This window comes from Neopelma chrysocephalum, unplaced genomic scaffold (genome assembly GCF_003984885.1).
Source record: "Neopelma chrysocephalum unplaced genomic scaffold, ASM398488v2 Primary Assembly neopelma1_25, whole genome shotgun sequence".
Taxonomy (NCBI): Eukaryota; Metazoa; Chordata; class Aves; order Passeriformes; family Pipridae; genus Neopelma; species Neopelma chrysocephalum.
The window spans coordinates 23,317,565-23,329,834 of NW_020897694.1; the positions used below are offsets into that span (position 1 = coordinate 23,317,565).

At 38.5% G+C, this 12,270-nt stretch overlaps 1 long non-coding RNA gene across 3 annotated transcripts; it reads right to left on the reverse strand.

The window, feature by feature from the left end:
• Positions 1 to 8,996: 8,996 nt before the first annotated feature.
• On the reverse strand, positions 8,997 to 11,900 carry LOC113963487. 3 transcript variants are annotated; one of them, XR_003532837.1, is made up of 4 exons: positions 11,891 to 11,900; positions 10,777 to 10,855; positions 10,034 to 10,091; positions 8,997 to 9,252 (listed from the first exon to the last, which is right to left on the reverse strand). It is a non-coding gene; the product is annotated as an uncharacterized LOC113963487 (long non-coding RNA). The 3 variants fall into 3 exon arrangements; XR_003532836.1 differs by lacking the exon at positions 11,891 to 11,900 and adding an exon at positions 11,661 to 11,855; XR_003532838.1 differs by lacking the exons at positions 8,997 to 9,252; positions 11,891 to 11,900 and adding exons at positions 9,319 to 9,428; positions 11,661 to 11,855.
• Between the last annotated feature and the right edge of the window lie 370 nt (positions 11,901 to 12,270).

The window sequence follows — 12,270 nt, forward strand, 5'->3', positions numbered from 1 at the left end:
AAATATTTTAAAAGTACTTGTAGAGATTGCATCCCAAACAGCTGTTTGATTTTGGTTTGAGTTGGGTTTTTTGTTTGTGGATTTGTTTTCTTATTTACTTAAAAGAACATTTCAATAGTCACAAAATTACTTAATAGTGAAGGTTGTTGGCAAGGAGTTCCTACTACTAGTTCTTTGTTGAGCTGGCATCTACCCAGAGTCTAAAAAAGACATGGTAAATCTTCTCCATTTGATTGAGATTAAAGCCTCCATTTTGCAATTATTATACTATATTTCTCTTCTATATCTCCTTTAGAAACCATTGCATGACCCTGGGTGCTATATAAGAGTGTTATAAATCATGGAGGTAAATAAGGAATATTGTCACTATATCATACAATATGAGAACATAGAAGGATCTAAAGAAATTCTCAGGTAATAGGTTTAAAGAAGGCAACTTTAATACTTTTTCACTCAGCACAAGACTTTCCAAAAAGTCAAGAAATGTTTCAACAATTTCATGGAAAAATGGTCTGGCTGTGACCATCAGACAGCACATTTTGAATACAAGTGAAGCTGTAAAAGGCCCACACTGTAGTTTTCTGGAAGAAGAAGAGCAAGGCCAGCCCTGTGCACATCCTGTTTTATATTCTTCCATACATACAAGTTATAGCCTCCTAATAGAGGTGATATACTTCACTATTACTGCACTTATGGCTTTATACACTTAACTTGGTAAAACTTAGGTAGCCCAGAATCTGAGAAACAATTTATTTTGGAAATAACTAATCTTTGATATCCAGATGACAATTTTCTGGTACAACTCTGGTTTTTTTCTGCTCCCTGAACTTTTTCTCAATAATTTCAAATTTAACTCTGTTCTTGTTTTGACTTAAAATGAGCTCTGTTTTAGTTTAGCAGTGACTGGTCTCATGTTTAAACCCATTTTATTAATAGTTGTGTTTGTATGTCTGGAATGATTCTCAATACATGAGTTTAGGAAGGAAAGGGCTATTGTCTTTCATAGGTAGTATCTAAAGTCTCTGAAAGAAGAGCTAAATCAGGTCAAGCTATAAAACACAGACAGAAGCATGTTTCATAAGGTAATATTTACAGCTCTAGTATTAGAGGAATTTATAGCATAGAGTTTCTATAATTCCTAGAAAGATTTAAATGTACATTTGCAAATATTCCAAGGACTATGAAATGCTTAGCTACTCAAAAAATATTATTCCTGTCCTATGTGTTAGCATGTAGTGATCTAAATTTATAAAACAATGTTTTTGAAAGATTCACGTTAAGGGTAATAATGAGTTTTTAATCCAGATTGCTTCTAGAAATATACATGAATGGCTTTATTAAAATAACAGCAGCAACAAAAAAACAAAAAAAAAAACTCCACCACATACATTGTATTTTCTGGGTTCAGCTTATTTTAACATAACCAGTAAGTAAACAGTTTCCCTGGTATGAAAGAACAAATTTATATGTACCTGAAAGTGCCCGGACTCTTCAATGAAATGAAAAATTATATAAGGCTTAGAAAAAAGTTTCTCACACAAAACCCCTGGTCATGCAAAGGCGAAGTCAAGAGAGTGGAAAAGCAATCTGTGAAAGCATGTAATTTTATAGCTGTATTGCTAAAGTTGTACAGAGAGAATATCTTCTTTCTAAAAGAATACCTCATTGTTTTAGTTCATTCTTTCATTATCTTATAGAAAGATCATTTTCAACATAAATCCTAGCACGAAGATAAGGGACTCGACTGTACATTTTCAAATTATTTTAAAAGAACTAGATGTTCCCAAGAAACATCTATTTCCCTAAACTTTTTACATTAAACAACTCTTCATAATACCTATCAGTATGCCAAAAAGATAAATGGTTATCTTAATAATAATTCAACCACAAAAAATATACAACCACATTCTATAGAAGGTGAAGCAAAATGATACAGAATATGACTGGGAATGATATTGTAATTTATGCAGATATAAACTTATGAATCTTTGTATGATGACTTTTACTGCTTTTACAGGATTGTCCTTGAGAGCTAAAAGCCAGGTTGGGTTTTTTTTAATAATGTTATGTTTGTAAATGTCTAGGACGATAACAACATATTTCAAGTTATTTTCTGAATTCAAAAGAGCTTTAGATATCTGAACAGAGAAAAAAAAGTATTTAAGCAGGGAACGGACATAAAATTTACATAAACTTTCTTCTCCGGTCACATGATGAGGAATATTACAAGGTTCTGGCTGAATTATATTTGTACTGATTATCCTTCATAACAATAATCAACAAGATACAAAATCCTTACTAGCAGTATTGGATAGAGAGATTCTCTTGTATCTCAAGTTGCAGACTTGAATCATACATAGTGTTCAGAAATATTTTTTGGGCCCCTGTGCATTATGCCACTGAGAAATATGGAGTAAAATTCCATCTATAGATGTCTTTCAGTATTCTAGTCTTTCCTTTTCAGAAAAAGGCACATACATGTGCATGAACAGTGTTTAAACAAACAGTGCTGGAAACACCACAAATGTCAGTGTTTGCCTTCCTTGTAACTCTGTCTACCCATATGTAAGGCAGTATCAGGAATGTGTATCCTGAGAAACAGAGCCCTGAGAAGCCAACGGACCTTGAAACACTGTGGTCCCTTTCAAAGGAATGGACTTTACAAGGTGATTTCTTCTGACCTGTTTGGTCATTGCTGAAAGGCAATAAAACTGGTTTAAATAGATCTTTTAAACTGATGCTTGGTCAGAAGTTCAGACTGGCTACCTTAGTTCCTATAGTTGTGTACTGGGGGTATGTGGCAAGGTTTTAGAAGTGGGTGGGCTAAAGAGTGACCTACCCTGGCTACCCCGTTTCCAGCTGGCTCCATGACACATCCACTGCAGGACACAGCTGAGCCCATCAGCCAAGTGTGTGATGCCTCTGAAAACATATTTAAGAAAGGGAACAAATGCCAGACAAAGAGCAGTGTGAGGGGGCAAAAAAGGGAAAAACAACAAATGCCGAGGTTGGGGATGGAGCTGGGAAGGAGGTGCTCCAGGCACCAGAGAGAAGAGATTGCCCCACAGACAGTGGGGGAGAACACGATGAAGCAGGTTGTCCCACTGCAACCCATGGAGAACTGTGCTGGAGCAGATATCCACGCTGTGACTAGTGGACAGCCCTATGCCAGAATACATGGATATTTCCTGAAGCCCCTGGAAATACTCCTTATGAGCAGGGGAAAGGTCTGAAGAAGAATGATCAGCAGAGAGGAGGTGCTACAGACTGAGCATGACATCCCATTCCCCATCTCCCTGTGTCACTTGAGGCAGGGAGAGGTAGAGGAGTGGGGACTGAAGGAGTGGAGCTGGATCTGAGGAAAAGATAGGGGGAAGGTGTTGTTTTAAATTTTGCCTTTGCTTCTCACCATCCAAATCTATTTTAATTGCCAATAAATTCCATTAATTTTCAAAAATAAGCTTAGAAACATAACATATGTTAACACTGTTAACATAGCCAGTGTCACTTAACAGCCCTGGTTGAGACTGTAATGTGACATCTTAAATTGCCATGCTCCATCTGCTTCCATAGAATGGGCCAGTTTACAGAGGAAGTGTGCCTCATCATAGATCATAGAGTGGTTTAGGTTGGAAGGGACCTTAAAGATCGTGTAGTCTGACCCCTCTGTCATGGGCGGGGACAACTTCCACTAGTTCACATTAATCAAATCCCCACCCAACCTAGTCTTGAACAGTTCCAGTGATAGGGCATCCACCCGTTCCAGTGTTCCACTACTTTAATCATAAAAACTGTCTTCTTTATGTCCAATCTTAATCTACCTTCTTTTAATTTAAAACCATTGTCCCTTGTCCCATCACTACAGGCCCTGGTATAAAGTCTCTCTTCATCTTTCTTATAAGCCCCCTTTTAAGAACTGGAAGGCTGCTATAAGGTCTCCTTGGAGCCTTCTCTTCTCAACCATAAATAATCCCAATTTTCTGAGTTTTTCTTCAAAGGAGAAGTATTCCAGCCCCCTGATAATTTTCGTGGACTCTTGCTCAAGTGAAGTCTGTTTTGCTCATTGATAAGTGATATCTCTTTATTTATCTTACCCACTGTTTTCTCCCCCTGTCCTGTTGAGGAGTGGGAGTGACAGAGGACCTGATGTGTTTCTATGTATCAGGACATTAAAGCTAGCAAAATTCCAATGCTGCATTACCACACATTTCCATTTATTGGTTGTTTAGATGGCATTATTTATAAGTGCAGATGAATCATTTCAATAACTTCATCCCCTGTCTCAAATACAAGTGGAAATCATAAGAAAAAAAAAGAAGAAAAAAAAGAGTGTCAACCCCCCCAACAATAAGAAGTATAAAGTTCCCATTGTAACGTAAATTGTAAACATTGTTCCCTCTGGATGAGATCCACATGCTTTCTGACAATGTTCTTTCCAGATCCTTCTACCACCACCCTTGCAGTTAATATAGACTAGCATTATACTTATGTCAGTAAAGGATTACCTTGGTACATCAACATATTTTACTTGAAAGCGTTTCATTTCTGTCTCCATTGTCCATTTCCAGCCAATTAGAAAATCAGTGGATGTATTCACTGACATGCTATTTGAATTGTTATTCCTAGGTAGAATCTATGATTATGAAGTATAGCCAGATCATTGATGTGATTTTCTAGTTGCTGTGTGAAAAACAACCACTTAGAATCAGGTGGATATTTTTGGCTACAGTTCAGTCCTTATTATTGTATATGTTCTTTAAAGTATGGTTAAGTTACTAACCCTGTAATCTATAATAATGAGTAAATTATTGCAAAATACAGATGTTTTTATGTTATTAAACTCATCTAGCAGCTCTGTAACCACAATCTTGAATTCATACTGTAACATGGATGTTAATGGTAGAAATTAGAGCTGAAAATAGCTATTTGGTTTTCTATTTCATGTAGTCACTAGATTGTTCCCTAAAGAATATTTTCCAGTGCTTTGTCTCATCTAGACTTAAATGTACTTAGCAATAAAGCTTCTACTACTTTCCTTTGGAGACTGTGTCACCATGTAATAGATTTCACTATTGGGAATCTTTACCCTATTCAATCGCAGTAAAATATTGCACCTTCACTGAAATGGGAAAGAGGAAAAACATAACAAAATCAAAAATATGTATTGGCTAGAATCTAGCAAGAGAGCTCACTACAAACCAGGGATGTCACATCTGTTAAAAGCTCATACCTTCTGTGATACTATTTTAACTTCCTGTGAAATCTGCTGTTGCATTTTTAATCACATTTTCCTAAGTAAAGATAAATCCTACATGTTTCCTTTGACTATATTAGTTAGCTCTCATTTAGCATTTCTTATTTGTAGTTGCAAGATTGTCTTGTCCTTGAAAATGAGCTGCTGAAATATCCAGATAGCCATCACATTTCTCTAAGTCAGATTTATTTAAAACAGAGAAAATGGGTTTAAGACAAATGAAGTCAAGGACAAATGGATGGCCAAGCCCAGAGAGTGCTGGTGAATGGTGCTGCATCCAGTTGGTGGCCGGTCACTAATGGTGTCCCCCAGGGATCAGTGTTGGGCCCAGTCCTGTTTAATATCTTTATTGATGATCTTGATGAGGAGATTGAGTGTACCATTAGCAAATTTGCAGATAGCACCAAGCTGAGGGGAAGTGTTGATCTGCTGCAAGGCAGGAGGGCTCTGCAGAGGGACCTGGACTAGCTGGAGACATGGTCTGATTAGAATGGGATGAGGTTGAACAAGGCCAAGTGCCGGGTCCTGCACTTTGGCCACAACAACACCCTGCAGTGCTACAGGCTGGGGACAGAGTGGCTCGAGAGCAGCCAGGCAGAAAGGGACCTGGGAGTTTGCATTGACAGGAAGCTGAACAGGAGCCAGAAGTTTGCACAGGTGGCCAAGAAGGCCAATGGCATCCTGGCCTGGATCAGGAACAGTGTGGCCAGCAGGACTAGGGAAATGATTCTTCCCCTGTACTCAGCACTGGTGCGGCCACATCTTGAGTACTGTGTCCAGTTCTGGGCCTCTCAGTTGAGGAAGGATATTGAGGTGCTGGCGCAGGTCCAGAGAAGAGTAACGAGGCTGGTGAAGGGACTGGAGCACAAGTACTATGAGGAGAGGGAGAGGGAGCTGGGGTTGTTTAGCCTGGTGTCATGGTTTGGGAGTCCCAAAAATCCAATTTCCAATTTCCAAGCCCCCCTCTCACAATTTGCGTCAGTGTGAGAGGGTTTTCAGACATAACACAACTCAATATGGGGGAAGGGAATTATATACAATTTATTACTACACAATAAATACTATAATACATTATATACAAGAATTCTAACTTTCTCTCCTATGGTAAAACAATGTGGCCACAGTACTTGGCCCAGTTTCCGCAGCCCCAGCTGGGGGTTGGGGGGCCTTGGCCCCCAGCGGGGCTCTCTGGCCCCTTTCTCCTTGTGGTCTCAAACCATGGCTACCGCTCTTCTTCCAGCTACGTAATCCCTCTTCTTTTCCAGCCTATTGTGATATGTTTAATTTTGCAGGTGCGCTGATTGAATCAACACCAAGAATGCCACCCCCTGGGGTTAACCACTTTCCAGCTCGACACCTGGAGAAGAGGAGGCTCAGGGGTTGTTTAGGCTCAGGGCAGACCTCATCACTCTCTACAACTACCTGAAAGGAGATTGTAGGCAGGTGGGGTTTGGTCTCTTTTCCCAGGCAACCAGCAGTAGGACAAGAGGGCACGGTCTTAAGCTCTGCCAGGGGAGGTTTAGGTTGAATATTAGGAAAAAAATTTTTTACAGAGAGAGTAATCAGACATTGGAATGGGCTGCCCAGGGAGGTGATGGATTCACCGTCCCTGGAGGTTTTTAAGATGAGACTGGATGTGGCACTCAGTGCTATGGTCTAGTAACCACAGCAGTGTTGGATAAAAGGTTGGACTTGATGATTTTGGAGGTCTTTTCCAACCTGCTTGATTCTATGATTCTGTGATTCTATTAAGTGTACCAAGATGTCATAACCTTTATGAGGCATTATCTTCTTAGCCCCCAGGGAGGGAACAAACTTCCATAAGTGACAGAATAGGTCATTATTTTTCAAATTGATGGAGCAAGGGCAAAGATTAGGATAATAGTTACACACATTACTAGACCACTGATTAGAAAATACCAAACTGACTGACAGATATACAGTCACCTATTCCTAACATGTTCCTAGCACACAGCGCCTAGAATATTTTGACTGGTGCTAGGATTCAAAAAGGTATGTATTCTGGGTTATAAAATAATCTAGGCACTGTCCAACTATGTGGTAGGAAGATACATGAAGAGAACAGAGTAAGGTAAAAGGCAGCGGAGGAAACAATAGAACTGTTTATGTGGAATAAGGTTTTACTAGCAAGTTAGTGTTACAGAGAGGAAATACACAGAAATTGCAGGGAAAGAGAAACACACACACATGAATGCACATGCACACCCTCCCACACACTTCCATGCACAATCCTGGACAACAGCCTTAGCAGGTCAAAAGAATGAAGGGCTCTTGCAACAGGCAGAGAGAGGGAGAGCTGCTGCTCTAGGAGCAGGCAGCAAAAGAAGACAGTTCCCTCACTACTCCACTGATGATCTCACATCAATTCTGCAGGAACAATTCCTGTGATAAATACTTCAGTCTCCATACCCCCATTCCAAATCCTGTCATTTTATACAATGTTTGTGCTTCTTGGCAGTTTTAGCCTTTAGTCTCTACCCACTAGACTGCAATGCACAGTGAGGATGTTACTTTCATAGGCAGGTGCCTTGTCCTGTTGCTCAGCTATTTTTTCTTGCTTACCTGTTTCTTTTCTTTAGTATGCTGAAAGCAACTTTTTCCCCACTGTCAACGTTGTACTTCTTCAATGAACAGTAATTAATTCACTATCAATGGGTTGTTTGTAGGTCTAGGTCCTCTGTTTTCAAATACATTTTCAAGGCACTTGCTATTATCCTGTGTTTAAACTCGACATCATAACAAGAGACACCTGGTACCAAGCTCAAGTTCACACAGTGAGTTCTCATAACAAGTTGGTAATATGCCTCAGAGGTCAGGACAGAGTATTTGCACATTTGGCATAAGCTTTCATTTGCATTTTTACTGGGCCACTGTTCTCTAAACTAGAACTTCTTTTTTTGTTGGATACATAGATGGTAAGGAGTAGGAGGGAAATAAAAAAAAATTAAGTCACCTCCATTACCAGTGGGTGCACCCCTTATTGAAAATTTAAATAGATGCTTTTCTACCTGTCTAATCAGGTCAAAATATTTCTCATCAAAGATCTTTCTCTGTTCTTGGAGAAGGCAGTTTCTGCAGTTTTCTACTCTAGACAAATTTTGTACCTTAATTAAGAAATTGAAAAACAGAAACAGGTGTTTCAGAAACATATACTGTTTCCATTTTCAGCTTTCAAAGAATTAAGCCTACCGTCCTCCATTTAATGCAGTAAAACCTAGCTTGGCAAGCTTCATTACACTGCTCTCCAGAGCAACAGAACATTTGGAGAAGTACACCGAATAATTATTATATCTTATGCCCACAAGAGGCCCAGGAGAAATGCTGGGTGACAGAAAACACCTAGTCCTGAGTAGGATGCCAGGACATTTTCTGCAAGGTTAAGGTTGTGTACTGGCAACTATTTGTAACACAGATGAGGTGCAGAAGCTGCACTCAGAGGAGTGTTCTAATGAGCATGTAGTTCTGCATACTGTGGCCCTACTCAGTCTCACTTCTTCAGCCTCTAAAGAGCAGCAGCTCTCTAAAACGTAATGGATGTGTTTCTTAATGTAGCAGGAAAGCAGAAAATCTTGAACCATTGCTTATTAAAATTCCCATTTGATTTTCTCATTAGTGTAAAAAAAAAAAAAAGAAGGCAATGGAAACCCGATTCTTGTGGTTTAACACCAAATCACAGTGTGGATACTGAATGCACGCGGATACCGAATGCATGTGGATACCAAAATACTTTAATCATAGATATACGCAACTTTATGAATTACTCAATGTTCATGTAGCACAGCAGTCCCAGCCATGTGATGTGCATTTCTTGGATTGGGCCACAGGGTCTGAGGTGTTGGAGTCATGGTCATGGTCCCAAATCCTGCTGCACAGTCATAAGTTCCCTTCAGTTTCACAGGATCTCCTTTTTCTGGGTCCCTGCTGGAATATCTTCCTCTGGCATCTCTGAATATTCTTGATTGTCCTCATTTATAGGACTGGGTAGAAAATATCTCACTGATGATTAGTCTGATCAAATCTCACTCTTTTTCCAAATTGCAGTCAGTGTTGTGTCAGAGTCTGTTTGTTCTGGATAGTCCAGGACATGTTTGCACTTGATGATCAGCAGGTTGCTTTCATGGTTTGGCTATCTATCTCCTTGAACTCAAATATTCTGTTGTTTGGAACAGATGGGTTGTTATATTTTGTTCACCTCTACTAAAAAAGAGTTGTTACACTGCTTTTTGCTAACAATTAGGCTAACTAGGCTAAATTCATGATACCTACCTGGGTGGAAGGGGAGAAGAGAGATTGTTTCTGTGTGAAAAAATTTGAAGACTTTTTCCTTTGCTGTAGCAAGTATATGTATGTCTTTCTGTGAGTTGTGCTCCCACCTTACCTTCTGCCCACAACCCACAGGCAGTTCTCTCAATAAATGGAAAAATTTACTGTAAAATACATCGGTCCATTAAAAACTCACTGAATGTGGAGCTTTCTGACATTCAGAGGTGTTTCTGCTGTGGAATGTATTACTGAAGATACCATTGCATATTGCAATGAGACATGTTCCCAGTTCTATAACAGTCCAGCTGTTAATGTGCTTTATGATCCAATGTCAATAAAATTTTAAATTGAACAGCTTTTCTCTTAATGTTTAAAGAAGTAACCTTTATAACCTATGTTTCTCCACTAGTTCACTAGTTTCACAACACTTAAAATATACTTCTTATTGTCAACTTTAATTAGGCAGGACATTGCTTTGGACACTCTTCCACTTACCTGTGTAGCACATCTAGCATGGAGGACTCATATCTTAGTCTCAAAAAGTTGGCATGCACTAACATTAAAAAAAGGGAACATTTTATGAAACTGTTCAAGAAAGTATACCTTTCTTATTTACTGATAAAATAGTCAAAATTAAGAAGAGTATCCTGATATTAACTCATATATATCAGCTTTGAAGACATAAAATTGGTCACAGAGCTAGTGTTTAGCAATTTTTAGAAGATAATGTACCAATTTTGAACAACAATTATCTAATACATTTTCTTTTAATCACAAGTAATTGTACTTGGGTATGCAGGGGAGCTTTACAATGCACCCAAATTCTCTTAATATAAATGGCTTTTCCACAACTGTTCAATCTGCTATTAAAATTGTATATAACATTGATTAAATTGATAAGGTAAATTTCTCACAATTATTTTACCATTTACACTTATATTATACACCACTTTATGATATAAACTGTGATATATCTGTGGGAAATGTTCTTATTGTGCCATTAAACTAAATCCAATATGCTCTTTATCGAACTATAAACAGACTTAAATCCTTAGACTGTTAGTCCAGAAGTTTGATGGTATCTCTTTCTATTTTTTATTCTCAGTTAAACATATAATGTATGATGTCTTCTTTTTAGAGTTCAAGATATGTAAAATTTTTCCAAATATGGAAAAATATTTGAAGCATGGGGAAAAAAATTAGTATGGCCTGTGATTTATGAAAAATGTAGTACCTACCAACTCCAAGCAGAAAAGATTTCTGCAAAGAGACTCCATGTTCAATTTCATCCCACTGCTATGAGGTATTCCATCTGGACTATTGGGAGTTAAGAAAATGTAGCCATTGGTGTGAAATAGCTGAAACTAAAGAACAGTCCAAACAAAGTTATATTAAAGATAGAGGATTTTGTATTCTTCATTTCTATACTTACATGAAATTTGACAGCTTTTCTTACTAAATTAATACGAATTACTGTACCAAGGGAAAAGTGATATAGCTGGACTGAGCAGTAAATATTTTGTTTTCCTTAGTTTTCATGAAAACATCAACAAAGTACTTTTGCTTCCCCAAGAACTACTTTTTTAATACATTTCAATATTATTTCTATTCAAACACTAATTTCCAGAGACCTGTCACCTAAGTTTCAAGTACAAAATGAACTCTTATATCCAGAATTCTTAAGCCTAGATTTCTCTCCTTTAGAATAAACTTCAATTTTTTTTTTAAAGATGAAATCTACAAAACAGATTTTGAATGCCTGAAGAGGAGCAGAAAGCAAAGAGCAAAGAATGTTTTATGTCTCTGCAAAAAAAGATGAAGAAAGATAGAGGTTTTATCACAATAGTTGACTTATACTTAATATAAATCCCAGCACATAGAAATTTTTTTTTTTTTTTAATTTTAACAGCTTTGTTGGGGAAACAGACAGTGGGATTGAGGGCCCCCTCAGCAAGTTTGCTGATGACACCAAGCTGTGTGGTGTGGTTGACATGCTGGAGGGACGGGATGTCTTTAAGGAGCTTGACAGACTTGAGAGGTGGGCCTGGGCAAACCTCATGGGGTTCAATAAGGCCAAGTGCAAGGTCTTGCACCTGGAGTAGAGAGTCACAAACATGGATACAGGATGAGTGATGAGTGAACGGACAGCAACCCTGAGGAGAAAGACTTGGAGGTATTAATGGATTAAAAACTGAGTATGAGCCAGCAGTGCGCGCTCACAGCCCAGAGAATAAATCATATGCTGTAGCCAGCAGGTGGAGGGAGGCGATTCTTTTCTACTCTGCTCTTGTGAGAACCCACATGGAGTACTGTGTCCAGCTCTAGGGCCCTTAGGATGAGAAAGACAAGGACCTGCTTGACTGGGGCAGTGGTTTAAAACTGAAAGAGGTGATATTTAGAATGGAACCTATCATTGTGATTGAATTAGTAGAAGGTTTCCCTGCCTATGACAGGAAGGTTGGAACTAGATGATCTTTAGGGTTCTTTCCAACCCAAATAATTCTATTTTTCTATGATCTACACATACATCTACTGTGAAATGTCCCACTTTCTGGAAGCATATGGAGCATGGCAATTTAGGATGTCATCTTACCATCTCAAACAGGGATGGTAAGCAGCACTGTCCAAGTTACAAGAGGTGAATTCTCAGCTGTCATTTTTCAGAAGCTCTGGGGTTGATATCTCTAACTGGTAAGGCTTGAACCATCTCTGAGCTTTAAATGAGTTTGTAC